The sequence below is a fragment of the Quercus lobata genome, chromosome 2 (assembly GCF_001633185.2).
Source record: "Quercus lobata isolate SW786 chromosome 2, ValleyOak3.0 Primary Assembly, whole genome shotgun sequence".
In the NCBI taxonomy this organism is placed as follows: domain Eukaryota; kingdom Viridiplantae; phylum Streptophyta; class Magnoliopsida; order Fagales; family Fagaceae; genus Quercus; species Quercus lobata.
Genome location: NC_044905.1, coordinates 51,067,364 through 51,078,109, shown reverse-complemented (window position 1 = coordinate 51,078,109; position 10,746 = coordinate 51,067,364).

Here is a 10,746-nt window from a genome sequence, read left to right as displayed (position 1 = left end):
AAAGGCCCCAAATTTGGGGGGCAATTTTTATTTTTATTTTTATATATATAATTTTTTTCACTATTAAGAAGGTTCAAAGAATTAAGTAATGTTAAATATAGAGATAAGACAAATTTAAATAAATAGGTCTTACAAATAGACGTGTTACTAATAATAATTAATTCAAATAGGAAAATGTTAAAAATACTATAAATTTTACTACATAACTTTTATAATTTGATGTGACAATGCAAATGATAAGTGGGCTTCAACAAATTATTAATGCATTTTTGAATGAATTTTTATGATTGGTAATACATCTTTGTAATTCTCATATTGTAAATTTTATTATATCTCTAGCATTTTTGTAAGCCTCATATTACAACATTCGTTTGTAATAAAATTTATTATAACTTCAACATTTTCTTTAAAAATATCATATTAAAAAATAAAAAGAATAAATTTAAAAAAAAATTATTATATAAAATACTAGTTAAATATTATTTAAGTAATAACATAAAAACCTCACTTAAAATTCTGCCGTCGGCCTCGGAAACTTTTGGACCCCTGCTCCCGATCCTTATGCAGGAATGTCTTCTGCTTCTTTTGGTAGAATTTGTTTATTTATTTATTTTTATCTTTAGCTAATACAGGCCAGATGAAAAGTGATATTACGTGGCTATCATCCATCTATTATATCTTTTGGTCCAAAACAGACACCAAAGTTGGATTGATTAATCATCTGTATCCTCCATGGGCCCTGGCCCATTCATTTACATAAAAGACAAACTCACTCAACTAAAATCATACATGTATACACACTCTTTCTCCTTTGTATATGGCCCATAAACAAAGTCCTTTTTTTTTTTTTTTTTTTAATTTCCAAGTATTTGACTTTAATATTTAATTAAATAATGCATGTCACTGCTCTTCAATACTCTATACATTATACATATAAGTACATAGGTGTACCACTACTGTATAATATATATCCATATACAGAAATATTAACCGGCGCGCGCATATAGGGCATATAGCTCATTTGTTAGAGCATCAACACCCCCACAATGCTAAAGCCAAATGTTAGGACAATTTACCATTTCAAGCCTTAAAATCCTCTCCATCAGAAAATGCTACTGCCAACTATTGCAAATTTTTTTGCAATAGTGCTACAGTGCAATTCTAAAGATAGAATTGCACTGTAGCACAATTCTAAACCAAAATAATATTTATTTATTCACATTTCTGACTTCTTTCTCTCTCGTCTCTTCTCTGTTTCTCATCTCCATTCTCTCTCCACAATGGCCTCTCTCTCTCTCATCACATCTCTCTCTCACGGTGGGCTATTCTGACATGGGTCGTGGGTCCGGCGTGGAGGTGAGGTTGGGAAGTCGAGATTGGCGTGGTATGGTGGCGATTTCTGGGTTTTTTGGGTCCAAATCAGCGTGGTATGATTAGCGGCGTGTTTAAGCTTCTTCCGACGTGGCTTGCGGCGTGGTTTCCTCTCAACAAGTGCAGGCAAGCCAAGTTGTACCACCCATGGAAGTGCGAGACTGAGCGCCAGAAATGAACCCCACCGGGAAATGCGAGATTGGGCTATTCAATGGTCATTTTCAACCTCGCCGAAAATGAAGGCTCCGACGGAAGTTCCAGACAGAAATTTAGGAATTTCTGTTTGTGGGTTTTGTTGATTGATACGTTTTTGGTTGATTTATGAAGTTTTGGGTGTTTGAGTTGATGGGTTATTGCTGGATTTTGTTTGAATGATTTCTGGGTTTCTTGAAAATATTCAATGGCCTTTTTCTTGAATCTCGCCGGAAATGAATGCTCCGGTGGAAGTTGCAAATAGAAATTTAGGATTTTTTGTTTGTGGGTTTTGTTGATTGATGCGTTTTTGGTTGATCTATGATGTTTTGGGTGTTTGAGTTGATGGTTATTGTCGGAATATTTCACCACCTCGTCGGAAATGAAGGATTCGGATGAAGTTACAGAGGGAAGAGCTGAAAATGAGCACGGAAGTTACAAAGGGAAGAGCTGAAAATAAGCGAGAGGAGAGAGATGGGAGAAAAAAGAAAAAAATTTGATATATATTATTTTATTTTGTAAATATATTATTTTAATGAGTAAAAGAAGGAAATAGAAGTTTGGGATGTGGAGGTATTGTAAAATAAGATGGTATAATGATAAAGTGAGTTTTTAGAATGGTAAAATAGAGTAGCATTAGCATTTCCCAATGCTAATGCTCTAAGCATGGCCCTCCAAATTTTGTAAACCCACTCACAACTAAAATTAGTTTCTCAAAAAAAAAAAAAACTAAAATCCATACGCTCTCTCTCCTTTGTATATGGCCCATAAATAGGTTAGCCACTGCCATGCCCATCAGTCAAACTCTAACTCATCAGCCTTCCCTTTTGGTACGTGTTTCTAGTTTCAAATTTTTCGATATTATACAATGTTCTTAATTTCTTTAAACTAGTTGCATTCGAATTGAATACTTACTTACACAGTCACACGTTACGTTTTCAAGATCCAAAGAAATACATATTTTCAACAAGTAGATAATAATACTTTCTCAAAAAAAAAAAAAAAAAAAAAAAAAAACAAGTAGATAATAATAAAATTCCAAAAAACCCTGATTTTAATAAGATATAATATTTTCAACAAGTATATTTATAATAAAAACTCAAAAATTGCTAACTTGATCACAACCCAAGTCACAAAAATGATCATTGTGCACCCCACATCAACAGTTCGAAATCAGGAGGAATTAAAGTGTGTCCTGTTAGAAAAATACATAACGCATTCACCTACCTGCAGTAATCTGACTAGCAGTAACTAATCTTTGGCACTCTGAATATATATAGTGAGTACGAGGCCATTTTTTTTTTTTTTTTTATTATACAAGATAGAATTTCTACTCTAACCTAATTTAAGTGTATATATGTGTGAAGCTCTCCTAGAAACTTGAATCTCAACATTTACCCTCTATAATCCACAAATATTTATACTTATAGAGTGACCACTGCACTAAGGATGTGCGGTACTCGAGGCCATTGTTTTCTGAAGTGCTAGGTTAAGATTATTTATGTGATATTATATATGTAATGAAATCACATATTAGTTAAGTAAAATTAATTATCCCTTACTGTCATGAAACCGACTGTTGCTGAGTTTCAATGCCCATTTTGTGATAACTAAAAAATTTAGGTGAACATTAATGAGTTAGCTAGCTAGGTCTTTCCCTTTTTGTAACTGAGATCTTATTAAAGGCAAAGGGAGTCAGAAACCTTACATAACGCATGACTTACCAACCTTTGCTGACTGGTCAGTAAAAAAAAAAAAACCTTTGCTGACTGAAATTTACTAAAAATACAAATAGATAATGGTTTTTGTGTACCGCTTATTCTTATTGCAATGGATAAGCAGCACAAAATTCATATTAAAGGTCAAACAACTACAAAAATCAAGATAGTACCAAAGAGATATTAAGTTGGATTATACAATTAATTGGGAAGATCTGAGTTGCTTGTAAGACTATGGGAAGATAAGAAAATAAAAACTAAGTGTAAGATAGAGCTTGTATCCTCTCTATTTCAAGTACTCTCCATTTCATTCAAGTCACATTTAAGATTTTATTTTCTGAATTTAATGATGTACAAACTGTTATAGAATTTAAAATTTTAAATGATGTGGTTGTCTATACACTTTTAAATTTGTAAAATTTAATATAAACAATGAAACTGACCTATTTCAAATAGATAGAATCAATTTTTTGCATAGAATCATTTTTATCATTAATATTTAGTCTCTGTATGATTTTTCATTTATCACATCACTTCACTGCTTTTAACCTTATGAAAATGTGAAAGATTTATTTGTCTTTCATGAGTTTAGGTTAATAAAGTAAATGTACTTTTGAGTAAGATTGAATTGTGATGATGTCATAATTAATTTAGAAATTTATTAAAATTAAAATAAAGATATTAAATTTTTAAAAATTAAAAACTTAACTAAAAACATCTAGTGAAATTTAATCAACTTTTGAATAAATTTTAGCAATTTTGATAACATTAATAAAAATAAAAATGTATAAACAAAAAAAAAATTGTAGTTCATTTAAATCGTAAATAAAGTTAACAAAGAATAAAAATTTAATGGTATTAAATAAAGTGTCTTCCCACTCCCTCTTTCCTCATCCCCTATGTCTTTTGTCTATATTATCTCAAAATATATATATATATATATATATATAAGTGGTCTAAAGTACCACATCAGTCAGTTAGTCAGTGAGTTTTCGGTTTATAAGCCTCACTAGTACTTACAAAGGTTAGGCCCCTTTTGTAAGTACTAGTGTTGTTAATCTTGTTTTCCCACTCTCTTTCCCCATCCCCTATGTCTTCTGTATATATTATCTCAAAAAAAAAAAAAAAAAAAAAAAAAAAAAAAAAGGAGTAAGCTCTCACATGAAGCTCAAGCATGAACTCCAAAGCCCACGATATATATTTATTGCAATTAGACCTTGGATCACAGCTAAGATGGAGGCTACAATCAACGAGGTACCACTAAAACTATGGACCTAAGGGTTCTATTAAAGAGTGTCTTTAGGGTATTTGTTAAATGACCATTTTAGAAAGGTTTTAATACTACTTTTACAAAAAAAAAATATAAAAATTTGTCCAAAAAGTTAGTTACTTTTTATTTTCCCATAAAAAAAGTTTCTTAAAATATTCCTAAACCAATGCTCTTAGGGTATCCATTAACTTTTCTCATAAATCAAAAACTCCTAAATCAATGAGAAGTATAAATAATTTAATGGGCAATAATGTATCTCCATATTAATATTATTTTTTTTTTTTTTATGTGGTTACCACTTGCTTAAGCATCAATGTGCTTAGGCAGGGGCCATCAAAGCCACATTTTACTTTTTATATGTATTCTATTGACAAATCAATCACATTTTAAAGTTGTGATTTTCAATTCATGCATGATGGCATTAATTCCGTGTCAAATTTAATTATAATTCATTCAATCATTTACCTATATTTTTGTGAGATTAAATGTAATGGGTTTAGTGTTCAATTTGGTGAAGAACCGTGAAGAATAGGGGATTAAGTTCGCGACTTGCTCACGACGAGCTCATGATTGCTACAACTTGCAAAAGGCCACGTGAGGAGCACATGTTGGAAGTTCAAATAACTCAAGTGTCAGAGGCATCTCACTTACTCACGAGAGACTACTAACAGCTATTTATGTGTGTTTCCTTTTTTTCTTTTCTCACACTATAAAAGCCCACATTACCCATGAAATTATAAGAAGAGTTTTAGAGAGAAAACCCTAGAAATCCATTAGAGAGTTAGAGATTGCAAACCACAATAATCTACTCATTACTTTCAATTTTCTTCTCTCTCTTCCCTCTCAAATTCCATATCCTATTAGAGGAACTTAGCCCAAACACAATCCACACCCATTCAAAATATAGAGAGTTGATTTGGAGCAATTGGGAAGCATTAGGTTCATGCCAATCTTTGGTAGGAACAATTGGTGATAATTACGGGATCCAAGAAGTTAGAAAAGACAAGACTTAGTGAAGTTTGTTGGTAGCTGGAGCTTAGATGGCTTAAGTATAGTGGGTCGATTAGGCTTAGAGGGTTTCTTAATTTGTATTCATGTACTCCAACTGATTTGCTAGTAGATTATTTTAGCTTGTAGGGCCGCAAAGAGGTTTTTCTGCTAGGTTCTCCTATTTTCCTCTTCGATAACACATCGCGGTATTATCTTGTATTTGCTCATCTCTTCCCTTACTACTTGTGCTTTTACTTAATTTTCAATTATGTTTATCCATGCACTTGTTAGTAGTTCCGATCGATTGTGCATTTATTACTCTTATTTCGCATAATTTAGAGAAAATTAAAAAATCAATCTAGTTGTAATTTAAAAATTAGAGGTCTAAACTCATTCTAGTATTTAAACCAATGAGCTTTCACATATGACCAATGATTCATCATGAACATTAATCAATTATCTCATTTAATTCAACACCTTTAATTTGTTCATAAAAAACCTATTAAAAACATAGAAACGGAACTATGAAATTTTATTTGGGCAATAAAAATTATAGGACTATTTTATTAGGCATCACGATGATCTAACCCTTTTTTTTTTATGTGCACAATCTAATTTTTGGAGTTCAAGTGATAGTTTAATAGTAATGATATTTTTTTGTAATGCCTCATGCCTATAGTTTCAAACCCCACTTCTTCCTCTCCCATTCTCTTTTTCTTCTTTTTTTGGATAATTCAATAGCTGGAAAAGGAGGACTTGAAAAGTAATGTCAGCTGAGTTATAAGGCTATTAGTGAAGATCTAATTAGTAAACACCCACATTAAACGAAAACTTCTAGACCTATTAAATTCTTAAAATAATTATGTAAGGTCTTGTAATTGTTGGCTAATTCCATGACAAAGTTCTTTGTATTTTGTTGATCTTAATTAATTTCCACGTACTCATGTATTTTGTGGGGTTTCGTTTGTATTGGATTGACGAGGTGAAGTTGTCAAAGTGCAGAAATTGAAGTTTGTTGCTGATGAATTTTGCTTCTACAAACTTCATTGTAAGAGGAAAATTGAAAGACAAAACTTGAATTTGAAACACATAAAAACCATGAGTTTACCCCACTCTCATACAACACTTCGGAGGAGCGAACTTCAAAAAACATGAGACAATTTTGTTACTTTTTTTGTGTGCAGTTTCCACTATATATGATCCCATTTTCCACGATTTTATACACCAAATTCTCACTTGAAGTGCTAGAGAAAACCCTTAAACACTTGAGCTAAAACCCTCATCAATATCTCTACCTTCTCCCTCTCACAATTGCCAAATTCAGGAGAGGTCCATTACACAAAAATCAAGAGTTATTGTGTTGATTGGAGCATGGAAACTGTTGGAATAGCCAAGAATTTCCAAGGAAACTTGGAGATTGCTATTAGACTACAATTGCGAATCTTGTGACTAGAGAAGAGAAAGGGTTGGCTTGAGAAGTCGGTTGCGAACAGAAGTTTGGAGAATTCAAGTACATTATTTGCTTCATATTTTGGACTTTAGAGGACTTTGTATGTAAGATTTATTGCAACTATTTTCTCTAGTGGATTATTTGGTATTATGACACCTAGAGGGTCTTTTGCTTGGTATTTGAGTTTTCCTCTTTGTCAACACTTCAATGTGTTGTGGGTGAGGTTTTCTGTGATTGTGTTTAGTTTTATGTTTATCCATTCATGTTAATATTAATCAGTTAATCACTTAAACAATTGGGACATCAGCTGTAAATTTTGGGGCCAACAACTTGATTTTGTGCAATCAACTCTCAAATTCCAATGGAGTCTTGTTAAGTAGTAGATCTTTGCCATAGAACTACAATATCACTTAGATTTCGCGGTCCTTTAAAAAATAATAATAATAATCTTCACGTGTATTAGGAGCTAATTAGTTTCGAAATGAATTTAAAAATCAAACAAGATCGAAAAATACAAAAATATAAAAGTTTATCTCGGAAGTCGGAACTAGTTATATGTAGACAGAAAAGAGAATATTGATAATTTGATATATATATATATATATATATATATATATGTATGTATGTATGCTAGCTTATATTTTATGAAAAATAAACTCAAATCTCAATTCAGACAAAAATCTCGCATTCATGTTGGTTTAATAAATTTTACTCAAAAAAAAAAAAGTTGGTTTAATAATTAATACACATTAAAAAATTAAAAAATAAATAAAAAAATAAATAAAAAAAGAGAGAAGAAGAAGAAGAAGAAGAAGAAGATATATAAGTTTAATAAATAGACAATCAAAGCTAAAGAAATGGGAGCAGAAGTTACAACTAAGTGAATAACCTACTTCATATGTGGATCATCAAATTCAAATAATTAATTCATTTAAAAAAGAATGCATGGAATCTGGAAAATCAAAAATCAAAATAATTTTGAGTCAAACCCATATTACATTCTCAAACCAAAATGAACATTTAATGTCCACTAAGATAGCTGTGTTGATATCATTTTGGTCTCCCCTGAAACTCTAGTATAAGATAAATTTTGATGGAGCTATTTTTGTAAAAGATAATTGTGCGGGTTAATTTGGGGGTAGTCATAAGGAATGATGCAGGTTTGGTTACAGTTTTACTGTCTCAATGGATATCTCTACCCTTCACGGTCATTGAGGTTGAGACTTTGGCAAATGGCTATGGAGATGGGGCTTGATCAAATTATCTCAGAAGGAGATTTTGAGGTCCTCATAAAAGTTTTGAAAAGTGGCGTCAATCATTTGGCTCATTTCGGCCATATTGCTAATGATATTCATTACATTGCCTCAAGCTTTGCAACATTATGTTTTTCTCATATACATAGGCATTGTAATAAGGTTGCTCACCTACTTGCAAGATGAATAATTTTTTCCCGGCCCTTATATCAGTCTGGATGGAAGATGCATTACTAGATATTGAATATGTACTATATATTGATTTGAACAACCTCCCTTAATAATATGTACTAAACTACTTCTCAAAAAAACAAAATTCCACTCAAATCAATTTTATATTATTTATATGAGAAATAAATGATTAGCTTGAGGCCAAAAAAAAAAAAAAAGTATGTTAAAAGTTAGAACAACCCCGAACGGGAAAGCAAGTTCAAACGTATAGGTCATCAAACATGAGCAATATATTTAATGAAAACTGATAAGAACTACCTCACTTAAAGATTACGCATGCATGACATTCTCTAATAACTTCTCATCCACAAAAGTGCAATCAACAAACGAAATCCAGACTCTTAAAAATCTAGCGAGCCAAGTTTCTTATTAAAGAATATTTAGTTAATTAATTAATTAATTAATCAAAGAAACCCACGTTTAGTGTACAGGAGTCACGAAAAGAAGAGAATCCCTATAATTATTATGAAAATCAAATACATTAGCACCCATTGAATCTCATAATATCTGTAAATTAACTATCACTTATGTTCAAGTGATAGTTTAATAGTAAACTATAGTAATGAAATTTTTTGTGGTGTTCCAAATTTGTGAATTGAACTCCACATTTTCCCTCCCTTACTATTTATCTATCTATCTCAAAAAACTATAGTATAACAATTTATTTTTAAGTTAAACCTAATGTAATTTTAGTCCATGTTACACTATTTTAATTCATTAGATCTTTATTCTCATTTAATAGCTTCCTATTGAATTTATTTGATATCAAGATGCTCAAAATTAATATCTATATCTCATCAATAGAATGTTTATTTATTTACGTTGTATTTTAGAATTATACACACAATATTAGCTTATGGTTGGCATTTTCAAATGTTCCAACGGAGATATTTATGATTTTTCCCTTTTCCATTATAACTATCAAATTATCAAAAAAATATGAAAAACAAAATTTAACGCATTAAGAAGAAATATTTTTAAAGAGAAAAGGGTGAGAGTGAGAAGGCATAACAAATTGTGATGTTGATGGCGGTAGAGTATTGTTCTTTTGACTTTTGAGTAGAGAATTTTATCATGATTGATCTTTTGAGTCATTATAATTTGGTCACTCAGGTTTTCAAAAAGAAATTTTTTTTGTTAGGTTCGATCTTTTTAATCCATCATAATTTGGTCTCCAATTACGTAATTCCAAAAGAAGTTCAGTACTTGGTGCAAAGAAAACTTAAAATTCATGTTAAAAAGATAAAAAAGAAAGAAAAAATATCAACATATCTAATGATGCCGCAAAATCATCCGTAAGTCACACAATCCTTCGGTATGGTACCAGTTAAAGACTCTTCGAAGGTTAAGTTAGAGAACTTTCACAACTCTAGAGTGCCAGTGTTTGGAAAAATTATGCGTATCTTGGTTTGTGAAAGTTTTAGGGTTTTTATAGTAGGTAGGGTTGATATTCATTCCTTGGCATGGAGGGCTTTTCCTTGTAGGGAAGATCTTCATTACAACGCATATCTTGTGAGATCCTTTCCTTATAGGAATTCCCTCGATTAGGGTTAGTCGTAGAGCACAATATGTTTCCTTATATATTCATGCATGGAGGCCAAGCAAGACCATGTTAGACTCGTCAAAGGTTTACTTATCCCCTCCAGCTTCCTTCCGTCAGTTTCTTATCCTGTCTATGCATTTTGGTCGTCTTATTCAAGTGTCATTGATCTCGGGGGCACCTGTCAGCCTCATGGTGGAACTGTTGGCTTTATGGTGCCGCCATTTACAAGCAAGGTTGTCAAGTTTGTCTGGACCATCAGCTTTGCTTCATGTGAATGAGTTTGTCAAACTTTCAAAGTTACCCTTATCAACATCAACATTAATTACCTAATAAGGTTAGTCTATACTACTATTTAAGATACTTTTCCAATTTAGGATGAACAATTCTATGGTTCAAAAATACTCATGCACCCTAAGTTTAAGCAACGACAAAACTTGGAGATAACTCGATAAAAATATATCTTCAACTCTACATAAAACTATGTTTACAAAATATTACCACCTTGTATTCACAGATTTTAACTACTCCAACTCTCTTACAAGCCCAAGTTTTCAATTTTTTTTTTCTTTTACCTTTTTTTTCCCCTTTATCTTAACTAGTCGCAAACCCGTGCGATGCACGGGATAGTTTTAAATCAAATGTTAACACGTTCAGATTTAAATATCTCTCTAATTTCAATTATTGAAAGTTAAATTGACTCTGATATAAGATGAAACATATAATATTAT